The sequence below is a fragment of the Molossus molossus genome, unplaced genomic scaffold (genome assembly GCF_014108415.1).
Source record: "Molossus molossus isolate mMolMol1 unplaced genomic scaffold, mMolMol1.p scaffold_m16_p_5, whole genome shotgun sequence".
Classification (NCBI taxonomy): Eukaryota; Metazoa; Chordata; class Mammalia; order Chiroptera; family Molossidae; genus Molossus; species Molossus molossus.
Genome location: NW_023425388.1, coordinates 77,342,430 through 77,356,435, shown reverse-complemented (window position 1 = coordinate 77,356,435; position 14,006 = coordinate 77,342,430).

Below are 14,006 nucleotides of genomic sequence, written 5' to 3'. Positions count from 1 at the left end.
TCCACTTGGTTGGTTTTCAATGTTTCTATATCTTTACTCATGGTGCTAATGTCCTTACTCATGCTGTTGAGCTTCCTCAAGATCATGGCTCTGCACTCTACCTGTGATAATTTGCTTAGCTGCATTTCAGTGATCTCATCTTCAATAGAGTTCTCTTGTTCTTTCATTTGGGATTTGTTTCTTTGTTTCACCATTTTGGCTATCTCAGGGGGTTTTGGAGCCTGCCAAATTTTCCCTGTGGATGCTGGTGTTCTGCTGTTTGTGGCTCCCTCTGCTGGTTTTGGAGGAGCCTGGGTGGGCCCACGTTAAACAGCACTGTGAAGTCTTACTTTCCTGGGTAGATTTGCAAGCCCAGGAAAGATTCAGTTATCCTCTAGCTTTTTTCTGGTGGCTAGTAGTCTCAGTTACTCAGTGCCTTGGAATGTAGCCCTGGTGTTCTGCATAAGAGGATTTCCAGAGGGTGCGATAGATGCTGGTTGTTAATGAGCCTCAATTTGCATTTCTTTGCCTCACCTGGGAGGAGTGGCTGCAGCTTTTCCCCACAGGTCTGGGAAGGAGCACACTGGCCACCGTCCTCTGTGGCTGCAACTCAGGAAAAACTCTGAGTGCCCTCCAAATCCCTGTTGTCCCCATTCAGTTCCAGCCCAGTCAGCCCTCCCTCTGCCAGAGCCCCCAGGTAAGTGGCTGTGGCTATTTTAGAGCTCTGTCCTGGCTCTCTGTGCAGTGGAACAGTCTTGGTCTTTATTCCCCAAGGGCACTGCTCACAGCTAAGACTGCTGCTGTCCGTAGGCTCCCAGCCCGCCACCTTCTCGTGCCTCCTCAGATTCTACCAGTGTCCCTGGTAATATGGCCCTGTCCTGCTGCTTTTCTGGTGCTTTTTTCTGAGATTTGTCTTTATTTCATTTGTAATTCTCATTTGGTCCTTGGAGATCATCTGCGTAGCTTCTATTCACTCTGCCTCCGTTTTTCACATCCTCTATGCCTATCTTGTGAGCAGCTGGGTCGCACAGGCCTTCTTGGTGCCCCAGCACTTTGCAGGTCCCGCCGGTAACTGGATCGCACAGTCCCTTTGGGGACCCGGCTCTATGCCTATGTTATGGTCTGCTGGGTCGCACAGCAGATCTCTGGTACATCAGCACCCCACAGGTCCTGCAGGTAACTGGATTGCACTGTCCCTGCTGGGTTGCACAGGCTTCTCTGGTGCCCCCGCACCCTGCAGGTCCCAGGGCAGGCAGCTGGATCGCACCAGTCTCTCTAGGGCTCTGGTTTCCCACTGCTCTTGTGGGCTACTGGACCACACAGGCCTCTGTGGAGCCCAAGGTCCTGCCATTGGAGGCTGGGGAGTGCTGCTGCCCCATGGGGCTCAACTCCTGCTCACTTTTGTTGTAGTTTTTGGGGATGGGTCTCAGCTGCTGATCTGTGCTTCTGTTGCCTGGGGATGGGAGTCTGCTCCCCAGCCTCTGTTGCTGGGTGTATATCTGGACTCTGATTGGGCTGCTACTATCTGGGATGGTGCTGGGCTCCGGGCTGTTTGCACTCTGTGACCAGCACCTTGGGAGCTCCACTACTGTGCACTGGTCTGTGTTCACACAGAGTGTCCACTGGTCCGATGGTGCCAGGTGCGCTGGTGGGCTCAGGTTGCTGGGCCCTAGCTGCTCCCACTGCCTCCTCCCAGGGAAGACCCGGGATTTTCCAAAATGGTGGGACCTCCCCATGGCACAGGGAGAAGTGCCCCGAAGGGCCGGCCGCTTACTGCGGTAGCCGCTGCTCCATCCACAGCACAGGAACCTTCTGCTCCGAGGCTCTGCACTGCTCGGGTTTGGTCGTCCACCTTCTCGTCCACTCATACTCTCACACACTCACCCTCCCTCCGGTCTTGTCTGCCCCTCCCTCCCTCCCTCCCTCCCTCCCTCCCTTCCTTCCTTCCTTCCTTCCTTCCTTCCTTCCTTCCTTCCTTCTTTTTATTTTTTTATTTTCTTATCTCCACCCAAGGACATTTTTGCATTCAGACAGAACGGGAGGGAGAGAAGGATGGAGAGAGAGAAACATCGATGTGAGACAGACACATCGAGTGGTTGCCACCCACACAACCCCCAACCGGGGTCAGGGACAAGCTGCAACTGAGGTAAATGCCCTAGCAGGAACCAACCCAGTACTCTCCAGTCCACCGGAGGGCGACACTCTACCCACTGAGCTAAACTGGCCAGGGCAAGGCTACTTTCACTTTAACAGGTAATGGATATTTTTTTCTGGAATCGGATTTAAACTATGGGTGTGTTGTATGGTTTAGAAATGCTAATTATGGAAATGAGACCAGACTTCTCTCTTTAAACCTTTGAACGCAGGATTTAATATATATATGTATACATGTATATATGTGTATATAAATATATATATGTGTATATAAACATATATATACACACATATATATACATATATACATACATACATATATAAATAATCCTAGCATTTCTTGGAGAAAGAACTGTCCAGATGATATCAACAGAAGCCCACTTGCTTCAGTGGCTCAGGTGTTAAGTGACAACTGGATTGAGTGACAAATGTTCATGGCAGAGAGTAAGCAGGGTCAGGGGAGTGTGTGGGAGGCTTTTCTTCTTCCATCTTTTTTTTTTTTTTAATCCTCACCGAGGACATTTTTCCATTTTTTGTTCAGATAGAGTGGGAAGGAGAGAGAGGAAAAGAGAGAGAGAGAGAAACATCGACATGAAAGGGACACATCGAGTGGTTGTCACCTGCACGACCAACCAGGGCCAGGGACGAACTGCAACCGAGGTACGTGCCCTTAGCGGGAACCGAACCCGGGTCTCTCTGGACCGTAGGCCGACGCTCCAACCGCTGAGCCAAACCGGCCAGGGCTCTTCTTCCATCTTTTTAAGAGGGTATGCACTTAATATTCTTAATTGAAAAGAGTTCTCTTTTAATTCCCTCATAGGATTTTAAATAATAAATAGTAATGTTATTGTAGGATAAATTCTTTAGGGATGTTGGTTTACCATTCATTTCTTCTTCGGTGTATTACTGCTAATTGGGAATCATCATGGACCTTTTTGGGAAAGAGAAAACCCAAAGCCTTGTTGAAATCTGGGTGTTGTACCTAGTGTTCTTTCCTGTCCTCATGACCAGCTTCATTGTGAAAATACACATTTCTTCTACCATAACCACATCAATCGCTAAACGTTATTCTTAGAGATTGAAAAATTATCAAATTATAATACTAATTTAATTACATGTAATATAAGCTAGCTCTGTAGTTTTCGAGAATCAACTTGTCAACAAGGAATACAAACCTGTTGTTTTAGTCTTTTTAAAAAAATAAGCTCAAAGCATTAGGTAGTTTTTGTAAGAAGTCCCAGGAAGTATATAATAATAACTTAAATGAAAATTGATGGAGTCAGGGATTAGAAATCTTAAGATGGTTATTTTAGTGGGAGGGGAGAAAGGATGTGAGAATTAGCATGATAGAGAGCTGTGTCAGGGTAGGATACTCTTGTTTTTAATGATATGGTCTCTTTTTTATAATTTGAAAAGTGCTATTGAAGTGTAAGTTGACATGACATGGTACTTTCAGGTGTACAACATACTGACTTGATGTTTGTATATACTGCAAAATGATCACCACAATAAGCCTAGTTAACATTTGTCAGCATATGTAGTTAGAAAACAATTTTTCTTGTAACGAGAACTTTTAAGGGGTATGGTATTCTGATTTTGAGATTTCAGGGGTGAAGCAGTTGTGGGTGATAAATCTGTGGAAGTGACTGGCTGAGTGAGAAAATGACTAATTTGGGAGTTCTTGATTATTTTCCTCAGGAGTTTGGGGTTTGTTATCACACAGACATCAGAATCACCCAGAATATTGTTAACCTTGAGGAAGGAGTGGGAGACTGAGTTTTGGGTGCTAGTTTTCTAAATCTATGAGATGTGATTAAGATTTGGTAGCTAGCGAGAGTGTGGGGCATAGGAAAGCCAAGACAGATAACCCAGGCCACAAGGCATCCGTTAAAAAAATATTTCATACCTATAAAAGATATAAAGAATACTATATCCCAACCAGCTTAAATACAGTTGGCTTTCCCTTGGTTCCCTCTTGTGTAAAGACAAGGCACGTTAGAAGAAATTCAGATTCTCACAGTGAGATCTAGAAGTCCTAAAGATACTGAAGTGCCCTGGCTGGTGTGGCTCAGTGGCTGGAGCATCGACCCACGCACCAAGGTTCTCGGATTCCATGCCCGGTCTGGGGCAGGTACCTGGGTTGCAGGTTCAATCCTGCCAAATGTGTGTGGCAAACAATGTGTCTCTCTCACATGGAAGTTTCTCTTGTGAGGATTAATATATATATATATATATTAATATATATATCACACACACACACACTCGCACGCACGCACTCACGCACATAGATGTGATGTAAAAGGAGATTGCCAGCTTTATTTCCAGGTTCCACTGAGAGAGAAGATAGGAAGATGAGTCACCCTTTCTTAAGAAATGGGAGAAGGGGAAATGGTGCATGGGAATGAATCACATTTCAGTTGAGGAGGGCAGGTGGCAGGAATCTAAGCAGGTTCTAGGTAAAGAGCAGTTTCTGTGGAATGATGTTTGGATGTTTTCAGAGGGCACATGGAAGAGATTTGAGAGTTGCTGGGGAAGCAGGAGGCAGCACAGACCTGGGAAAGGGTGTATATGGAAAGATGAGTGTTTTGGTCACAGCGAAATGCCAGCCTGTGCAGAGATGTGGAGGTGGGAAGGAACGGCTCAGGGCTTTCAAGGACAATCTGCCAGGAGGTTTGATTGCAGTTGTGTGTGTCTTAGGGAAGATTTGACTACAAGCTGCTTAGCTAAAGATTTAGGTGCAAATGATTTATTAAAGGAGTGCTCCGAGGAGAAAGCAGTTAAGGAATAGGGAAGGCAGTGTGATGAGCACATAACCCAGCTAAGCCAATAACATGCAAAAAGTTGGTTGCTTGGACTTCTGAGAAACAAATTTCTCATCTAAAGGTGCTAGCTGGAGTCCTATTCGTTTTATCCAGAGTTTGGTGGTGTACGGATGGCCTGAGACTTCACCATCAAGAATTAAAAGCCAGGTTGTATGTCTCACAAACTCGGGGAAGGCAAAGCTGAGGCACAGGACCTGGTGAGGTAAGTCTTGGATCAAACTGACCTGAAGCTCCCAGAATCTGCAGGTATGTTTCTTAGAAAACTTCCTGTGTTGTTTAAACCAGTCTGTTCTAGGATTTTGTTGTTGTTGCTTGCAACAGAATTGTAAATTCTCAAACACTTTAATAATCCTATTGTAATTATCTAAATGTGGTTTAATCTTGGGTTTGAGGGCAATAAAAAATGAGTGATGACATCACATATTTAGGTTTCTCTTCTAACACATCTGAAATTTTTCATAGTGTTACAATTAGATAAAAGAAAATTTCCTTTCCCATGGACATTTATAAATATCTCTTCTAATTTATGTCTCCTGGTCTTGGAGTAGGTCTTTAAAATCTGAAAGTGAAGAGACCTAGGCCCTCCAAACCTATTTTCCTTATTGAATTTAGTTTTGTATTCTACATGCAAAACAAGTTTCTATCCTAAGTGTGCTTCATAGATTACATTTCTAATTCTTGTACGTTCTTGTGCTTTTAGTGCTGCACACTCTGACGTTCTGCGAGTTGTCTCTGATAGGCTCTTACCGGCCTTTCTGTCTTGCCTGTGAATTCCAGAGCAGAAATGAAGGACTGAGTGCCAAGTCTATCGTTGCTCTATTTTCTCACTTCTATTCATTTCCTTTTCTGAAGGTCCCAGACACATCTGTTGTTTCCTGAGGCATTTGCTTTCTTCTATAGTCATCTTCTTGCAGTTTTTTCTCCCCCTTAAGGTATTTCCTATTCAACTCACATTTCTTTCCCCCATAGTTTTCTCCCGCCACAACCTGAAGTCAGCTCTGTTTCCCTCCCTGCCCCCAATTATTTCAGGTGCATACACATTTGATAACTTGAAGTGTCAGAGGGAAGTGTGCTGGGTTAGTAGTCAAGGAGACGCACAGAAGAACGGGAGGTTTTTAAAATACATATGGTAATTGGCTTTCAGGAGTATCTCTGATGTACTAAGCTAGCTCTGTATTGTTACTAGCTCTCATTAGAAATCTTAATGCCTGTTTCGTTTCCTTAGATCTGCAATTTCATTTTCATCTTTTTTTTTTTTTTTTTTGGTATTTATTTTGTTTTGTTTGCATATGTGGTATTTTTCATTTAGTTGTAATTAAATTTTTAGGGGAATAATTTTAGAGTTTCATAAAAATGGAAAGAATATAACAGAGTTGCTGTTTACTTTTTACCCAACTTTCTTCATGTTAACGTCTAACATAACCGCAGTTTATTTATCAAAACTGAGAAACCACTAATGGTAAAATACTATCAAGTGAACTACAAATGTTATTTGAATTTCACTAGTTTTTCCACTAATTTCTATTATTTTTCCCAACCCAGAATACCACACACTGCATTTAGTACTTGTCTCTTTAGTTTTCATGAATTGGCAGCAATTTCTCAGTCTTTCCTTCGTTTTGGGGATCTTAACAGTTTTGAGGAGCACCGGTCAGATAATACGTAGACTGTCTCTCAGCTTGGCTCTGTTGTTTGCTTCCTGATTAGATTGGGGTGGCACATTTTGTGAGAGAATACTACACAAGCAAAGGGCCTGCCTCATCACATTGGGGTACATGACAGCAACATGACTTATCAGTACGCATGCTAACCTTGATCATTCGATTAAGGTGATAGCTGCCTGTGTTTTCCACTGTAAAGCTACGATTTCCCCCCTTTTCATCCACCATTCGTTGGAAGTGAGTGACTAAGTCCAGCTCACACTCAGTGGGAGGGGAATTAAGCTCTACCTTCTAGAGTGGGGTGGGAGATATTGTATTACATATATTCTTTGGTAAGGAAAAATATTTATTTAACCATTTTTTTAAATCCTCACCCAAGGATATGTTCATTGATTTTTAGAAAGAGAGGAAGAGAGAGAAAGAAACATTGATGAGTTGCCTCCACCAGGATCGAACACACAACAGAAGTGAATGTCCCGACCGGGAATCGAACCCACGATCTTTTTGGTTATGGGATGACTCTCTAATCATCTGAGCCACCCAGCTGGGGCTATTTATTTAACCATTTCTATGAATATGAACTCATGGGGTTTTAAAAATTCTTTGGGTTATAATCCAATATTATAATTAATTTTGCTGCTTGAAGTTTCCAGCTTTGGCCATTAGAGGTTCTTTGAGGCTGATGCCTGTGTACTGTGGACATCCCCCCACTTTGTTCTTTTAATTACCACTTTCTTTCCCCTCTTGATCAGCCCCCAAATTTGTACTCTAAGACCTAGACTAGAGCAAATATATTTTTCTATAGAAATTCTAGGCTAAAATAATTTTTAAAATATTATTTTATTGGCAATTTTTATGTTTATTTATAGGAAAAATAAGTCTTACGTGGATATAGAGCAGTTACATATTTTATAAATTGCTTTCAGGAGAAAAATATAGAATTCCTCAGAAGTATCAGTTACTACACTGTGTTATTTTCATCAATCATATTCTGTTGGAGCTAATGGCGTATTGTTTCCTTCTTAACTGCTGGGAAAAAAATCAACTGTCTTAATTAATATTTTTTGACATTTCTTGGCAAGTCAGAGTAATTCATTTGGATTATCAAGAGAAATTTTATAGTATAATGGTGTAAATCTTGATTCTCAGAAGTTGTTAATCACTGATAATTAACTGCATTCCACATCCGTACGGCAGTGACAATGAATTTGCTGTGTTATGATTATGAATTTGATTTCTCATCTCAGCAGATACAGAACTGGATGCCCTTCTAGTACCTTCCAAGACTGATTTGAACGTTTTAGAGACCATTAAAAGTGGATTTGGGAAAGATGTGAATATTTGGTATATAATATTATAAATATTTGACTTTATGTCATTTGCCCCAGTATATAAGTTCCTTGAAGACAGAAACTTTTTTTTTACATTCAACATTTAACATGCATATTCAGTCTTTTTTTTTTTTTTAACAGATAAAGTTTTGGCAACCGTGTGCTAATATGCCCACACATAAATAATATTTCTTGCATTAGATTTTACCATTCATCAAACTCCACTACAGATTTGGTAGAAAGTTATAGCTTAAAGATCTTCTAAGTTGTTTTAAAGAAATATGGAGTTGAGAACACTTACAGAATTCTATTATTTATTTTCCTCTGTTTACTAAATGGGACCAGTATGAGTGTCTGCCTCTAGTATGCACACTTGAAAAATTGTTCCACTCATAGCAAACCAATTTTTTTGTTGTTGTTGTTGTTTTGTTTTTCAGCTATTTGATTTGCAAATGGTAGAGAACAACACCTGAGAGGCTTGTCTCTCTGTGTTTCCTAATAAGCCTGTAATCACTTATAAAGTCCCTTGGGGCAGTAATTGCATAAGCTGTCTCTTGAGTAGTCCCAAGTACTGACACAAATCAACAAATAATTAAAGACACATGTAAATGTGCCCACTAAATTTGGATCTGTGGTTAACACTTGTTATTTAGTGAGTGGCAAAACATTTCAGGTGATGACTAACATTTTGAAAATATCAGGTAATATCAAATGTTAAGTATTATTTACTCAGATATCTAAAGGAGGAAATGGAAATTCATGCAAAGGAGAGGTCTTGCAAGTCAACCTGCTGGTGTTAAGAGCTCCTATTACTGTTCTGCCCAGATGCTGTGGGCTGCGCAGGCTCACCCACTTTCCAGCTGCTGTGACTCTCGGTTGATAATGGCTCATGGATGCCCTCTTCTCCGCACAATTGGCCTTGCCTGGAGATGCCTGGGAGGTTGTGACCTATCTGGACTGGCTCATGTCTAGTGACTTACTGATTTGAGGATAGAAAACTCAACCCTTCCTTCAAGGATAATAAAGTCTATAACACCATTCATGCTCCAGGGCCCCTGTGCCTGGGGTCAGACACCAGACTTCAATCAAGCTCATCTTTGCTTGGCTCCTTTCCCTTCTCATCCTATTTCCCTCACTTCCTTACAGCTTTCTCTCGAAAGTACACCCTCAGAATCCCCATCCCTGGCTTTGCTTCTGTGGAACCTGAGCTAAGAAAGTAAATTTTACAGAAGAAATGGAGGAACTGTGTTACTCTGGTGAGACGGTGAAGGCGAAGTTGTGAACAGAGCTTCGGTTTCAGTTCCTAACAGTGAGGATGGTGATGGTAAGAACAAAAAGAAGCAATAGCTGAACATCTTTGAGAAATCTACAGTTGTTGGGGAATTCATCATTTTCATACTAGAAAAATAGCATCTTATAAAATTAAGAACGTTTAGAAAGGCTAAGTGTCATAGCAAAAAGATAATATTGTGCTTTTTACTAGTTGAGTGTGAAGCCCCAAAGTTTTCAAGAGTAAAAATACCTGGAAGTGATTAGAAATGCTAGTCTGATCTAAGACTAGAATTATAAACTCTACTTAGAGAATTATATGAAGGTAGTTTTTCTCAGACTGGAGTAATACACAATTTATTTTTAGGAAAAAAAAAAGTCTCTTGTATCCCTAATATTGACGTAAATAACTTTTAGTGCAAAATTACTTTTTTTTCTTTTTTGAACCACTGGTGTTACCTTCCAGGTGGTATGTCATTTGGCCTTCAGTTGATGGAAACATGTCACTCACATAAGTCTGCCCTTGTCCTTATTAACATGGAACAAAAGTGTACCACGTGATAACAAGCGAAGGCGACATTGACACTGAAATTGTGTAGCAGCTTTTGAAAGGGGTCAAAAGAAGATGTGTCATTTTATTACAGAAATGAAAATAAGGTTCCTAAGTGACGTTTAGGTCATGAAGAATGCACCCTTGACCCAGGTGAGGGTGGGAATGTGATGTAGGCCGACGAAGGTGGAAGGATGAGACCTTGAGAGGGACTGTCTCAGGCTCTGCTATCAGGGAAACAAAGGCTGGTGCAGGGAGGAGGACTGTGGTTCAGGAGGAATAAAACCAGCAACAAACAAAAGAAGGTCAACCCAGAGGGTCATTATTGGTTAGGTCACCACCTCCAGTGGCTGTGTTCAGTCCTTCCGGACCTTCTGAAGAACATTAGGAAATGTGTTCAGAACTGTTAGCCTCCAGACCTGCCATGGATGTCCCCTCCCTTAATTTCTGGGTTGTATGTGTGCGTGTGTAGAAACATAGTGAGATAATTCCTGCTGCTCTTTCACTTCCTGCTTCAGGAACCTCTAGGCAATGGTCTAGTCTCAAGACACGGTGCCCCAGGCTTATCTGCAGTTAGCTGGTTGAAGCCTTTGCAGAGCTGGTTGCTGGAGCATGGCCAGAATAAGAGGTTTATAAAGAGGATTAAAACCGTGCCCAGTGGGTATCCTCAGGCTAGTATGTGTAGAGTTAGGGACAGCCACAGAGTGGTGAAAAGACTTGCTCTGGAGTAAGGTTTGGCTCTTTGCCACGTAGAAAATAATCTCTGTGACCTTGGGCAGGTCAGTTCTAAATTACTAGTGTGGAAATTACAGCCGAGGGTGTTTAGGAACTGACTTCCCATCCTACCCCTGTGCAGGGTTAAAATGACTTCATGAGAACCCTTCCCTTTTGTTCCCCAACCCCAGCTAAATCCTCCTTAATTTGCAAGGCACAGCTCAAATATTATCTCTGAAGGACTGTGGATGGCTTTACAGAGGAGACACCACTTTCTCTTCCGAGTGCCCCTCATTCCCAGCAGAAGCCCGCATGTTCCATGTTTAGTGTATTAATTATGGATTCTTGTATTTCTACTTAGGAATGCATGGGACACACTGATTGTTTGTCTTTGTGCCCCAAATTTGACCAGGTTGGCAATCAAACTGTTGAACTAGTGAGCACTATGAAAATACATGATACAGTGAAAGAGATGAAGGGAGGAGAAAAAGTTAGGGTGGACCGCCGTAAACACACATTCCACATTCTTGTGAACCCCTATGCTTTGTCACCGAGCAAGACAGATCCATGGCCTCTTTGGGGGAAAAAAAAGTTTTCTCTACTCCCACATCCTTAGGCTTGCCTTTTGCCATTTTGTGGATTATTTCCCTTTTAAAATCTTTATTGAAATTCATTGCTTCTCAATCTTTAAACAGGAAAAGAATGTCATTGGGGGTGAGGGAGGTTGGCAGAAGAGCTTGTCCCGGACCCAGAGGCCTTAGCGATGGGCCTGGCTGTACCCCCAGCTCCTTTCTCCATGTCTCCTGTCAGAGGAAACATTGGGAAGACAATAGAAAGTAGGGAGAGGTTGGTAGAACGTGAAAAATATTTGTGGACCTACTGCAGAGCTAGGTATTTTACTTCTTCAGGTTGTTATGAGGATTAGAGAGACTGTATCCACTGCTACTCGCAATCTCCATTGTACGGGTGTGAAAACAGCTTAAAAACCACCGTATTATCAAAGTCATAAAACTAGTACATTTTGGAGCTGGAAGTAAAAACCCTGCCTGACTCCAGAGCCCCGGATCTCACCTGCCTACTGCTGAAACACCTAACAGCAGCATTGACGAGGCTCAGGTGACCCCGCGAGAAAAGGAGCCTGCCACTCCGGTTGGGACTTTTCCCCCTACTCATCTGAATACAAAGGTTGCCATGCCTACTAAGAGAGATGCCAGGCGCTGCGCCAAAGTTTTATTCCAGCTCTTCAGAAGAACAAATGCCCTTATTCTCCCAGATGGGTTGAAAATGGTGCTTTTGTACTCGCGTTAAGTCTTTCATCAGAGGCTCTCGCTTTTGAAATTATATTAAATTAAAGGTGGCTCATCGGGTGTATGCCAGGAGTTCATCCTCGTGCCCCTCTGCCCTCAGAAGAGCCACAAGTTCAGACCCGAGCCCACGGTGTTCCATAAAAGTGCAGTGCACACCGATCGAGTATATTCTGTGGCTCTGGAGGCAAGAGAATTGGCCCTTGGAAAATCCTCAGATATGAGAGTGAGTCCATGGCCTCCTATTGTACTGGAGGGGAGTTATGGTCTCTTGGAGCTTAAGCGTGTGCCCAGGGTACATGTCAATGTGCTTCCTTAGAGCTGTTAATGTCTCCTTTGCCACTTGGCAGCTTCAGCTGGTCTTGGCAGTTCGTCAGTATTCCCTGCAGAGGCTGCAGGTGCTGAGGAAGCACTTGGTCCTAACTGCTGCTCACTCTCTGTGTGGTCTTAGGCAAGTCTGTGAACCTCTGCTTCAGTTTATCCGCCGCGTGAGAGGATGAGGCTGCCTAGCATTCCAGGAGGCTTTCTACCTCGAGAGTTCCAGTTTGGATAGAGGAGTCTTAGATAAACTACAGGCGAGCTATTAGATAAACTGAGATGATTTCCTTACGATGGGACTTTCTCTCCTGGAAATACAGGGAGCTTGCCTCTGAGATAATAAAGCTCCGCTAGAGACTGCAGGAGACATATAACTTGGATGAATAATTAAGCCATTTAGGGATATTAGCATATGTATGTTTGATGTTAAATCTTTTTTATTAGAGAATAATACAGAATTAGAGGTTTAATTGATATTTGGCCTCGTTTTAAGTACTCTTTACCAAACGATCAAGTAGCTAGTCTGATCATTTTGAATGTTAAGAGCAGACCTACAATAAGCTTGTTTTCATGAGAGAAAAGAACCTGGATGCTTCTTCAGAACCTTAGGAAAATAAGGTTCAGGTTGGCTGGCTTTTCTTGATATTTTAAAAGGGCATATAATAAGCTTAAATATGGTAGTTTTCTTAAGGTTTGTTGTTTGTTTTTAAACTAGAATGCTATACTTTGCATTTTCTTTTCTCTTGATCTTCAAATATCTGTTCCTTAAGACTACCTCCATTCAAAAGCCTAATCTATTTGTGTAGTTTGCTTGTGGTTGATGTTTATTTGAATAATCTGAGATAGCAGAAGAGGAGTATATTTAATCATCTAACCTTTACAGTAAGAAATATTTGAAATGTCAGCATTTTATTTCAGGAACAGGTGAGCAATTGCACTATAAGGTTTGTATTTATTTATTTACACCCTGCATATTTTTGAAGAGGAATTTGAAACAGCTCAGAACAGCTTACAATAAAGAGTAAAATAATAAGAAAAAGTATGAAAGAGGAAACAGAGTCAACATTCCAACCGGAAGAGGTAATGTTATGGCTATGATGGAATATAAACCTGTGTCTAAGATTCTAGGAAATATGGTAAGGTGAGAAACAAATTATATCATCTTTAACATTCAGAAAAGGGCATAAATTCTTCTGGTTCAAAACCCAGATCTCTCATAGAGCACATTATCTAAGGGTTAGTGGTTCAATCCATTCAATGGGTATTTAAGAACCTGTTAGGTAGCCAGATCTGTGTCAGGTGCCAGAGGCTAAACTGTAGGTATGCGTATTCTTATGAAGCTCACAGTCTGTATGGGTGATGAATAGTAAATCTTATTGATATATAACCCAGTACATTTTTCTTTTGTACCACTTATTGAAACATTCACAACTCCCAAATTCCCTTAAATATCTCTGCCTTAGAATCTGTCCCTAACTCCCCAGTTTGAGACCTGAAAGATGAGTAGGCATAAACCCAATTAAGAGAACAGAAGAGAATAGACTCATTGGGCTGGAGCACCTTAAAAGCGCCAGCGTGCCTGGCTGGTGTGGCTCAGTGGTTGAGCATCGACCCACGAACCAGGAGGTTACCGGTTTGATTCCTGGTCAGGGCACATGCCCAGGTTGTGGGCCCAAGCCCCAGTGGGGGGCATGCAGGAGGTGGCCAATCAGTGTTCTCTCTCATCGATGTTTCTATCTCCCTCTCCCTTCCTCTCTCTCTTAAATCAATAAAGGAAAAAGAGAGAGAGAGAGAGAGAGAGAGAGAGAGCACGCCAGCGTGCGTAGAAGAGAGTAGTAGCGAGAACAGCACAGAGGAGACAGGAAAGACAGGTGATGGTGACCACGTCTGCAGGTCCTCAATGC